The sequence below is a fragment of the Uloborus diversus genome, chromosome 10, assembly GCF_026930045.1.
Source record: "Uloborus diversus isolate 005 chromosome 10, Udiv.v.3.1, whole genome shotgun sequence".
Lineage (NCBI taxonomy): Eukaryota > Metazoa > Arthropoda > Arachnida > Araneae > Uloboridae > Uloborus > Uloborus diversus.
The window spans coordinates 132552477-132566086 of NC_072740.1; positions in this window are offsets into that span (position 1 = coordinate 132552477).

A 13610-nucleotide genomic window follows, 5' to 3' on the forward strand; every position below is an offset into this window, starting at 1 on the left:
AATGGTCATGATGGACACTGGTGTTTGGGTTGAACGTCTGATGGTTCAAAGAGATGAAGAAAATGCTCTGACGGCTGATCGGACAATCACTCTGTCCTCACGATCTGTTGTGACCCTAGATCGACCGCTACCATCCTGACGCTGAACTCTGCCATTTTCCACCCATCCTTGCCAGCACCTTCGAATCGCCGCATTGCTTCGACTCAAATGACGAGCGATTCTCCGATTTGACCACCCGGCTTCTTTCAATCCAATGATACGACCTCTTTTCAACTCGGACAGTCGCTCGTAATGAGCACGAACCAAGCGGCGAGGCATTTTTAAGTTGTTGAAAGGTAACCGGAATCGCAATCAAACTAAAAGTTTTAACAACTGTTGAAGAACTGCTCTTTATGTACATCTGCTGGATGCGCAGTTTCGATGCGCTGGAGATCAAAGTATTCATTCATTGGACACCAGATTTCAATCATTTGCATATCTGGTCAAAACACTCATGCATATAAAATTTCAAAGCAATCGGATGATTGCTTCTTGGTGCGTCGATTTTTTTGTTATAGAGTGTATTTATAAAACGAGTGCGAGGTAGTATCTTCAGGTGACGACAGGGGCACCCCGATTGGAGGTTACTGTGACCTCCCAAAAGTTTCCTTATCCGGGAAATTTTGTCCGACCATTCGGCAAATTTACCATCGATTTGTTAATTTCGATTTCATTTAAAGAAGCAATTCCTCATTATTTTTGTAAGGTTTTGGATTATTTTCTACGTGAGACTTTTTTTATGCGGTCTCTATTCACCGCATAAAAAAAAAAAAACATTTTTTAACTGTGTTGCGAAACCCACTTTTTATAGCTACTCGGGAAGTTTTGAATATTTTTTTTTATGCGAGTTGTTTTTGTGTGGTCCCTATCCACCGCATAAAAACAGGTTTGGGTGTACTTAATTGCAGCTATAAAATTGGTCTTATTATTGACTTGAAACATTAATGAGTTTCATATGAAATGTAACCCCCACGACTTTAAAAATGTTTTAATAAATCATCGAGATATACATCATTCTAAACGTCGACCGATCTTATTCAAGGCCATATATATTACGTGACGGGAACCTAATCATCTGCAAAGTAGGATACAGGCATAACCGTATATGACGGCCTTGTATACGTAAGTGTTATTTATTTATTTATTTATTTTTACGATTGGTAAAAAAAAAAAATCTTTTTGGCATTTAGGCCAATGAAGTATATGTAGTTTATTTTCAAAACTATACATATCTGAGAAAACGGGAGTATTTTTCTATAATTTAAACGATGGTCAACGATAACTCCCTCTGTCTAAGAAAGAAATCAACTTGACAAAGATAATCAAATAAGTTCATGTGGACATTAAAATTTGTGGGACTTAATGGGGAGAGCACTTCTGGGGAGTTTCATTGGAATGGTTAACACCCCTGACTTAACATTCTTCATTTATCAAGTCGCAAAAAAGTATCTTTAAATATCGCCTTTCATTTTGAAAAAAAAAAAAAAAACAGTTCTGTGAATCATTTATGCATAGGTGCTCTTTGCAAGTTCTGCTCTTTGTACAAAGATAATACGATCAGTTACGGTAAATGAAAACATAGGGTAAATGGAAATAAATTCTAGTGTGGTAATATTTTGAACTAAGCTGTTGGTAATTGAAAACTGTGTTACATATAAATGGCATCCTGAGAATTCTGCGATTTTCCAAACAATTGTGCAGAAGCAATATTTTTTTGAAAATGACACTAAAATAAGTTAATGTTTTTGGCGATAAGCAATCTTACATTTTCCTCTCTAGCAGTCTAAAAATGCAAAATAAGTGGTTTCAGCTAATTTTCCTTGCCATGTGGAAGGTACTAAAAATATTTAGTTAGGAATTTCACTTTCCCAGCTATTTTTCATGTGCACTACAGGCGTTTCCCTTTACCCCATAAATACTGTACTCTGGAGTAAATGCAAACAATTAAGTTCCTAAGTTTGTCACACTTCCTCTTTGGAAGATTGAATTTTGATCTAAGTTACACTTTTGTGAATATTTGATATAAATTCAGCGCGTAATTGAACAATTTTAACGATTTTTCCTTTTAAATTATCTCAGATAACATTTGTTGGATTAAGCGGGCTGTATGCGACCAATGGGCCGCAGAATAAGTAATACTGAAGTAGAACTTCTTACACTTCTAAACTGTTTTTGTGTACTGTGATTACCTACATAATTACATGGAGTCAGAAGTTGGTGTTAGCATTAAACCCTTAGTTGATGGAGTGCGTAGGGGTATATACCCAAGGGTAAATATGTTAACATGATTTCATTTATTATCAAATGGTTTTAAAGTCAAAGTTTTCATACCCAGTTGCACTCAACGTGTGCAATCTTGGACATAATGCACACATTTTTATAATTGAATTCATCTAAAAAAGAGAAGGATCTTCAATAGAATTATTGAAACGCTGTTTCCTTTTACTTAAATTTATCTTACTAGGCATCTTCTCTCTTTATCAGGGAATTTGTTTCATAGCTTTTGAATGAGATCTTACCCAACTAACAGAGAAATTTGCTACATTGTCTGCTATTTTTATAAAAATTAAAAATTTCGGTAAAAAGAACGTATTTTTTTGTCAAGTCTTTCTCGTTAAACTTAATCCATTGATTTCGAATAAGTACAGGTATGTGGGGATAAGTGAAATAGCAGAGCAAAGTAAAATGCTGAAATACTTACTCTGCTCTTAGTGCCACCTACTATTACTTACGATAACTAAGGGTTTTCAGGGCAAAATGCTAGTTGTCCTTATATGTTTTTTTTATTAATCACGGAAAAACATTTATATTTTGTATTTTCAAATGTACTGCATTCCACAATGATTTCTATAATAAAAAGGCATTTTGTGTGAACATTTACTGAATTCTTTTAGGAATATTTATTTTTACTGAGCAATTTTCTGTGTGTCCTTATAATTCTGACCACCACTGTAGCTAATAGTTTTCTTTTTGCTTAACGTTTTTAGCTTATTTTACGTTAGTGATGAAAGAGAAAAAATCGAATATTGATGAATTAAAGACAAGTAACAGCTAAAGTCACAAAAAATAAATACTGGCATTCGGAAAAACATGTTTCTTCAGTTTCGTGGAAATTGTATGTTTCGTACTAAAGAATTTGAAAGAATTTCGCTAAGTACTTCTTTGGTTTTTCTAAAATGAGTTTCTTATTATTTAAGTACTAAAGAAGCAATCTATGAATTTTTCATTTAGAAATTATTCATCAAAGCGAAATGATACGTAACTGTTACCACTGACGTGGGAAAAAATTACTGTGATTAATTTCAGAGTTACAATTATCATTTAAAAAAAACAGTCTAGTAAAAAAACCTCAAACTCAACAACGTTATAAATTCTAGAACACCAAAAGGGTGGAACTGTGAATTAATAAATGCCTTAACAACTATTTATAATGATACATGACAGTAAAAGTTCTCTTTAAGTACAATTTAAATTTTTCAACCTATACAACATCATGCTTTGTGTTTGATCTGGTATTTGGTATGCTTTTAAAGCTTTGTTGTCCAAAAATAACAAAAGAAATAGAATTTCTAGAGCAAGTACATACTGCGAACATGTTATTTTTTATCATCTAAAGTAAAAACTTCTCGTATAAAAACAAATGTAAAGTGAAAAAAGAAGCTTTAAATTAAAAGTAGCTAATTAACTAAGATGAAAAATACTTTTTATTTTGGAAACTTTTCCAAATGTTACGCAATGTTTATAAACCCTCCAAGTAAGTTAATATTATTTAAGCTATTTACGTTTGTGTCCTTTACACTTCTTTTTCTTTGCAAAATAGTGATTTTTAGAAAAGCTTATTTAGCAGTGAAATAATGCATATTTTTAGAAGAAAAATTGCACATTCATTTTTTTTTAAATTTTCTTTTATGTAATTAATAAGTTATTTTTTTTACAGATGACATTGGCAATGAGTTCAATCACTCTCTTTTCTCGTACATCAGAAAAAAAAGAAACACTTTAAAAAGAAGAAATTATTACCTTTAGTTTTTTTAAATCGCAATATAGCATTGGTAAAGTTGTCTATAGATCAAGAAAAAAGGAGTTGTCACAAGCCGTAGGTAGCGTAGTGGACAAGACATTAGAATCGAAGTCGGAGAGTTCCAGGTTGGAGCCGGACGCCCACATATGCTCATCGAGTACATGTTTCATACATAATCCGTGTGCTTTAGTCCTGTGATCAGTCGCTAGTAATTATCACGGTTACAGAGTTACTAGAGACTTTCCCTATTCGTCAAAACTATGCCTAACTTGTAAAGGTGGAAAGTTTGATTTCTCCCTATTTGAGGGCCTCTCCCTTCAAGAAGCCGCATCTTTCCTTCTTAACCTTTAAATACATGATTTTTAACACTTTAAAATATGATCTTTTTCTTTAAACTTCTGTTCAAATCGAAAGAAAAATACTTTAAAAATCATAGTTTAATTTAGGTGTGGTTTAAGGTTAAACAACTACTTGGCAACATTGGGCCAGAACATTAAAAAAAAAACAACAACAACAAATACTTTATCATCAAATGTCCCAAAACATTCATAAAAATTGAAAAAATGCCATACTATTCAAGTAATGGTAAAACTTGATTCGTCATAAAATAAAATAATTACATGTAGTAATTTTCTAGAGCACTCAAATAAAAAAGAAGCTCTACATTTGCGAATGGCGAAAAGAGAAACCTGGCCTTACACTAAGAGGGAAGTTTAAAATTTTTGCTTATTTTATTGCAGAGAAATATGCATAATTTCGTTATCCATAAGATGTCATACAATAATTACCTCTTTTCAAAACAGTTTTTCAATTATGCACATGCTTTCTTTATACGTCTTAATAAAATGATAAAAAACGTTCTTTTTAAACGCTCCCATTCCGAATACGGTCTAGTCTAGATTATTTTATTGCAATCTAGATTACGGTCTAGACTTATTGCATCATAACCAGGGCGGTCATTCCAAGCTACTCGAATCTAGCTTAAATGCTACTTTGCGACATTTCTACGTCACAAACGATCACGTGGGCGAAAATCTCGATCTCGCAAGCTGACGAGCTTGGAATGACCGCCCACACCACGAAGTGTAATGCTGTTTCTTATGTTACGTTTTGGCTCCTGCCGATTAGCGTACCTTGCGATCTCCAAAGAGTGGCTTCTATTCCTTCATTTCGCTTATCCTAACCAGGAATGATATTATCCGTTGATATTTTTAGCATCCAATTTTCCCCCAGAAGGTGGCGCCTGAGTCCTGTCAACCCGGGAGAACGCGCAAGTTCTGAGCAAACGTTAAAACCTTTCAAGGGTCATTGAATGACTCCAAATAAAAAAAACCCCAGGCCTATGCTAATAAGAAACATTATTTTTCTAATTGTTCACCGTTCAAACTATAACGTTTTATAATTTTCGACATGAATATTCTCTTTTATACATAAGTGCGATTGATTAATGTACTTTATACAGTAAAACCTGTCTACAACGATACGGTTGGGGCCTTAAAAAATACTGTTATAGACAGGTTATCGTTATAGACAGTTTGATTATTTATACTGACATTTTGCTGGGAACAAGGAAACTCGTTATAGACAGGTTTATTGTTATATACAGTATTGTTATATACAGGTGTTACTGTATCGCACTTATAATGAAAACATTTCTGCATTTCCTCTCTAAATATAGACACACTGGGGATATAATGACGCTTTATGTTAGTTTTTCAAACTTTATAACAACTGTTAAGCTGCTAGTGGTATTTTTTATGCAGAAACTTGTAAAATTAATCCTAAAATTGGTTAATTTTTCATTAAAACTAAGAAAAACAAAACAGAATAGGTTCAATTTAAGACAATCTCGACTCAAACAACCAAATAACAAACTTGAAGAAATTGAAGATTAAAATGCATTAAACACGGAAGTTTAATCCTTGCAACGTTAAATTGCTTCAGTTCAGCAATCTTCTTAAAAATAAACAGCAATAATTATTAATTTAATTTTGTGCTTACACCCACACTGAAACTAATGAATTAATTTTAATCAAGCCTGCTTTTAAAATCACCAATTATATCTCAAAATTGTTGTAAGCTTCAGTTTTAATGCTATTTTGAACATCCATTGCTCTTCCAAAATCAATTCAAATTCAACGGCATAAAATTTCATACAATTTGCTTGTGTGCACATTCCTTGGACACAGTATTTGCGGTTTGCTGTAAGATAAATTTATATTTTATCATTGGAAATTGTGTTACGTATCGGAGATTTACTTAGACTTAACGCTTGATTGATTTTTCTTTCTACCGGTCCAGCAGAAATTTATCAATTTCTTAACATCAAAAGAAAACTGGGCATTTTTATTGCTGTACTTTAAAAATTCTGCATTTGTTTTGCTTTGTTTTTCATATTTTTTCCCTCCTAAAAATTTTTCTTTACAAGTTTTTTTCGCTTCACGAACTATTTTTATCCATTGATGCTTTAATCTTTCTACAATGTTAATTTTATGTTTGAAATAAATTGTTTGAATATTGTAAGCGTTTTTACCGTGGATTTGCCTTAATTTGTAAAAGACCACTTTTTTTGCGGATGGAATACATAAAAGATCAAAAGTGGCTTTGAAATAAGGCTGTAAATATTACTTTTCAGTGTTTGACTGTTTAGTTTGCTTTACCCATTTTTTTCCCTACTAGTAGTGCCACTGCAGTTTCCAACAGTAAGATAAAATAAAGGGATGTTTTTTAACCATGGTTGAATTTGCCTCTACATGGCTTTAACGTTTGTAATTGTCAACCATGAGGTGTAGCGCAAAGTAGGAACCATCATATAAAAGGAGGAAAAGAAAAATGTTTACATAAATAAAAAAGATCATACATTTATTTGATACAATCAACAGTAATTTGAAGGAGTTTTCATGCTCATCTTAAGTCAGATTATAGAACTTTGTTTCATATAAAAATCTATAATTTTTTTAAAAAAAGATATTTATTTTTTTTCTTGAATTTTTCGTTTAGGAAAAAAAAAATGTTGAGATGAATATGCCCGAGTCGGGTATCGAAAATTGGACCACTTGCTCTTGAGCCAAACGCGCTATCCGCCGCGCCATTGGGGCTTCGTTAATTGTGGTCTTAAACGTCAAAAATACAAAAAAAAATGCATCTTAATTATATTATTGTCTCAAGTGCACTTTAATCAAAAGACAGCAAAATTAAGTCTGATTAGAACTTCGTTTCTTGTATAATGCTAAAATTTTATTAAAAGTTTTTTTTTAAAAGATACACATTTTAATTTAATACTTAGAGATATATGCTGGAAGGAGATAATCGGCCGAACTGGGTATCAAACTCTGGTTCCCTTGCTCTTGAACCAAACGTGCTAACTACTGCGCCGTTGGGGCTTTGATAATTGAGTTCTTAAACTTGAAGAATCCAAAAAATTGCATCTTAATTATATTATTGGTTCATGTGCACTTTAATCAAAAGAAAGAAAATTAGACCGACTATAACTTTGTTTCTTTTATAAATCTATCACTTAGTTTAAAAAAAATATTTTTTGAGGTTTATACTTAGAAAACGAAAAGGTTGATCGGCCGGACTGGGTGTTGCACCTGGTTCAATTGCTCATGAGCAAATATCTAATTGCGGTCCAGATTCGAACCCGGCACCTTCTGGACACCATTGGGACGCGCTATCCGACCGCACCAGCGTGTCTTCGATTTCGGTCACTATTCAATGAGACTAATGAATAATATTGAAATCAATGAATTAACGAATAATCAAGATTTTTTTTTTTTTGATTTTTTTAGGATTGTAGTAAAGTGTTAAGGAAGTCATAAAACAATGCAAATATAAGCAAAAAAATTAAATTAGGATTTTAATGTTTAAAAAAAATCAATTTTTCTGATTGCGGTCCAGAATCACACCCGGGACCTTCTGGACACCATTTGGACGCGCTATCCGACCGTACCTCCGTGACTTCGATTTCAGGCACTATTCAATGAGATAATTGAATAATATAAATTTAATGAATTAATGAAAGAGCAGAAAAAAACATTTATATATATTTTTATTTTTTAAGATTGCAGTAAAGTGTTAAGTAATAACGCTAAGTTAGACAGAAAAATTATATTGCGATTTTAATATTTACAATTTTTTTTTCCTGATTGCGATCCAGATTTGCACCCGGGACCTTCTGCACATAATTAGGACGTGCTATTCGGCCGAAACACCGTGTCTTCGATTTCGGGCAGTATTCATTTAGATTAATGGATAATATTGAATTCAATGAACTAATGAAAAAGCGGGAAATTTTTCATTTTTTAGGATTGTAGCAAAGTGTGAAGGAAATCATAAAACAATGCAAAGTTAAGCAAAAAAATTAAATTACGATTTTAGCATAATAATAATAATAATAATAATAATAATAATAACGAATTAATGAAACAAGCAAGAAAAAACGATTTTTTTTAATTATTTTGTTAGGATTAAAATAAAGTTTTAAGTAAGTTATAAAACAAGGCAACGTTAAGCAAAAAAAATAAATAAAATACGATTTTAATATTAGAAAAAAAAAAAAAATTCTTTATAGCCGTCCAGATTCGAACCCGGATCTTCTGGGCACTGTTGGGACGCGCTAACCGCCCGCGCAAACGCGTCATTGACTTCGGGCACTATTGAAAGAAACTATTGAAGTAATGAAAAAGCACAAAAAAAATATTTTTTCATTTAATTAGGATTTTAGTAAAGTGTTAAGGAAGTCATAAAACAAAGTAAAGCAAAAAAAATGAAATTACGATTTTAATATCTAAATAAAAGTAATTAATTTCTTGATTGCGGACCAGATTCGAGCCCGGGACCCTTTGTACAGCATTGGGACGCGCTATCCGACCGCGCAACCGTGTCTTCGACTTCGGTAGCTATTCAATGAGACTAATAAATTATATTGAACTCAATGAATTAATGAAAAAGCAGGATTTATTTTTTTGTAGTTGTAATAAGGTGTGAAGTAAGTCATGAAACAATGCAAAGTAAAGCGAAAAAAAATTAAATTACGATTTTAGCATTTAAAAAAAAATAATAATAAATTCCTGATTACGGTCTAGATTCGAACCCGGGACCATTTGTACGCCATTGACACTCGCTATCCGACCACGCCACCCTGTCTTCGATTTCGAGCGCTATTCAATGAAACTAATGAATAATATTAAATTTAATGAACTAATGAAAAAGCAGAAAAAATCGACTTTTTTATTTTTTTAATAAAGTGTTGTAATAAAGTGTTATGTAAGTCATAAAACAATGAAAAGTTAAGCAAAAAAATTGAATTACGATTTTAATATTTAAAAAATCAAATAACTTCCTAGTTGCAGTCCAGATTCGAAACTGGGACCATCTGGACACCATTGGAAAGCGCTATCCGACCGCGCCACTGTGTTTTCAATTTAGGGCACTATTCAATGTCAATAATGAATAATATTGAATTCAATGAATTAATGAAGAAACAAGAAAAAAACGACATTTTTATTTTTTTAGGATTGTTGTAAAGTGTTAAGGAAGTCATAAAACAATGCAAAGTAAAGCAAAAAAAATGAAATTACGATTTTAATATCTAAATAAAAAAAAAAAAAAAAAATCCTGATTGCGGTCCAGATTCGAACCCGGGACGTTTTTTACACGATTGGGACGCGCTTTTCGACCGAGCCACCGTGTCTCCGATTCCGGGAGCTACTTAATGAGACTAATAAATTATATTGAACTCAATTAACTAAGGAAAAAGCAAGATTTTTTTTAAAATTATTTTTTTAGGATTATACTAAATTGTTAAGGTAGTCATAAAACACTGCAAAGTTAAGCAAAAAATTAAATTACGATTTTAATATTTAAGACGATAATAATCTTAATTAACTGATTGCGGTCCTGATTCGAACCCGGTATCTTCTGGACACTGGTGGGAGGTGCTAACCGACCGTGGCACCGCGTTTTTGATTTCGGGCACTATTCAATGAGATTAATGAATTATATTGAATTCAATGAATTAATGAAAGAGCAAAGAAGAAAAAACGATTTTTTAATTTTTGGGGGGATTGTAATAAAATGTTAAGTTAGTCATAAAACACTGCAAAGTTAAGCAAAAAAATTGAACTACGATTTTAATATTTAAAAAAAGCAAATAATTTCCTAGTTGCGGTAGCAAAGCAAAAAAATTAAATTACGATTTTAAAGTTTAAAAAAAATCAATTTTTCTGATTGAGGTCCAGAATTGCACCCGGGACCTTCTGGACACCATTTGGACGCTCTATCCGACCGTGCCTCCGTGTCTTCGATTTCGAGCGCTATTCAATGAAACTAATGAATAATATTGAATTTAATGAGTTAATGAAAAAGCAGAAAAAAACGACTTTTTTATTTTTTTAGGATTGTAATAAAGTGTTATGTAAGTCATAAAACAATGCAAAGTTGAGCGAAAAAAATTAAATTACGATTTTAATATTTAAAAAAAATAATAATATCCTTATTGCGGTCCGGATTCTAGCCCGGGACCTTCTGAACTCCATGGGGACACGTTATCCGACTGCGCCACCATGTCTGATTTCGAGAGCTATTCAATGAAACTAATGAATAATATTTAATTCAATGAATTAATGAAAAAGAGGGAAAAAACGACTTTTTTTTATCTTATTAGGATTGTAAAGTAAGTCATAAAACAATGCAAAGGTAAACAAAAAAATTAAATTACAATTTTGGCATTTAAAAAATAATAATGATAATTTCCTGATTGCGGTTCGGATTCGAACCCAGGATCTTCCGAGTCCCGGGTTGTTTCCAGTCCAAAAATAAAAATTACTGTAAAAATCAATGCATATAATAAAGCATTTAAATAAACTTGATACACATATTGTAATATTTCGTGGTTTTTGAAAAATAATTTTTGCTATAATAAAACGATTCAGTTATTGTAATTAATCTTTTGAAGTATTGTTATCTTCAATGCCGTGGAAAGGTAAAGCGCAGTAGCCGCAGAAACGAGGTTTTTAGATAATTGATTTGAAACGTCGTTTTGAATTCCGTACTAACAATAGGGAACCGCCTATTTTGAGCGGCAATATTTAGATGCTTTACATCTTTAAATCCCCTTTTTTTCGTACAATGTCCATGATTGCCAATGCTAAAAATTTTAAAAATGTGTACAAATTGTGTGTGATAAAAGCGTGTGTTTTACAATGAATTTCTATAGTTTGTTGGAGAACGGAACTAGCAACAGAAAAGCTCAATGTTTTCACCTCTCCATTCAGTTCCATTTCAATAGAAAGGAAAAGAAACAGGAATGGAAAATATTTCATTGCTACTATTTTCAGTAGTTTTTCGAGTTTCTGCTTATGGGAAGTCTTATCTTTAGTCACTGTTTGTTCTTGTGAATTCTATAAGTGATGAATAAAATCAAAGGAAACAAGTAATCTGTATTTCTCGTAAACAGTTAATATTGCCTTTATATTAAACAATCATATTAAAAAAACACGAAACTAATGACATCACTCTTTTAAGTTTTGTATCGTCTAAAAATGTCTAAAACTGGACATTGCACTGGAAGTATTAAATATAACGAAAAAAAGTAAACACATTCGATCCGATTCTTAAAAGTGTAACTTATTGTAATTAAAAATATCAAGGTTTATTTCTACTTCCGCTTTGCATACAATTATTTTGCTAGTTACTTGGAATGTTTTATTTCATACGTTAAAAAATTGAACCTAAAATCCTTTAAATTCGAATCTTCTAAGAACCTTAACGTGTATATCTGCGGAAAAACTATTTCAGTCCGACTTTTATTGAAATTAATCAACTCTAGTTATTTTGTCACGAGTAGTAACGCTATTTTAATGCACTTTTCTTTTTAAGTTTCACAGTTATTGCCATTTTATAAGGTGAGAAAAAAAAAATACCGTAAAGTACCGATTTTGTCCACTTTTCATGAAATCCAACGTATACTGACATTTAATTTGTGAATATCAGTACCAAGATTCGTGTCAGGGCGCTGCCTGCTGCACCTTTGGCCGAAAATGCGCTAGTGACAAAACTAAAAATTCAAATTAGAGCAAGTTATAAAAGCATATATGAAAGAAACCTTACTTTCTTTTAACTACCAACCGTAAGTGATAGCAACGATCCAATAATTAATATTCTATAAAAACTCGGAATAATGTTTGACAATCATTAATGCTATAAAATTTACACCAGAAAATAATTAATTAATGATATATATTTTCCCATTACACAAACACTTTTAGAAATAATTGCTCTTTTCATGAGTCGAGAAATCAAAAACAAACTTGCAGAGAAAGCTAATAAATCTTTTTTAATAACCACACTCTCCTAATGAATACTTGTCGATATCCTTCTGCTTTAGAGCGCTAAATATTTTTGCTTTTGTCACAAAGGCTTCAAGAATTGAAAACAATTCATTTTTTGTCGTCATTGAGAAACTAATTAGCAAATAAGTATCTTTGACCAGTCTTGCTACTTATTAGCCTTGCTACTTATTTTAAATAACTTGCTATTGTACTAAATTTTGTCCATAATTTACTCACTCGCTCTTGGCTGTCCTATATTCTTCCAAAAATTACGTTTTGGTAACTATTTTAGAAATCCATTATTTGCTGCTTTCTTTGTGACAACAATGTGTTCGCCAATGTGTTTCGTTTATACTTTGAAAACTAGATCTACATTAAATAAATTCTGTTGAGCGTTATATCACTTTAATGTTATTGTTTATTTGCGTAATTTTCTTCGTCTCCCTTACCCGTTTAGTAAACTCGTGGTGACAAAATAAAATTTAAAAAAAAGCTGTTCATAAGTTTTTGGGACACACTTTAGAAACCATGGTATCGAAGTACACTTAGGAACATTGAAAATAGCGCCCAAAGAAGGAAGCATTGGCTTGAAGTGAAATTTAATGTACAGAATAATACAGATAAAAGATGCGCTTGATCCCAAAATCTAAACAATTAAACAAATACAGGCTAAGAAATGAGATAAATACAGTGTTACTTCAATAGCACGTTGGACCCCCTTTTGCAGCAATACATGTCGCAATACGGTCCGACGTTAAGCTTATTAAACGTCTCATGTTGTTCTGAGGCATATGGACCGCTAAATTTTGAACAGCCACTTCTAAATCTAGCACAAAGTAGCACTGCGACATTTGGCGTTTCAGCTGATCCCATACATGCTCTATAGAGAACAAGTCGGGGGAGCGGGCTGGCCATGGAAGAGTCTTAAAAGAACGTAAGAAGGATTAAACAACTCTAGCTGTATGCGGGCGAGCATTATCTTGATGGAAAATTGCTCCTGGGAGGCCATTTAGGAACGGTCCTAGATGTGGTTTCAGAATGTCATTAACATAACGCTGGCCCGTTAAGGTTCCACGTACCACAACTAGAGTGGACCGGCTATCATAGGCTATAGCCTTCCTGACCACTATGCCCGCTGTGCGGGCAGTGTGTCGTGCGATAGAATGGGTGAAGTGGTACCTTTCTCCAGGGTGCGTCCACATCCGTGCGCGGATACC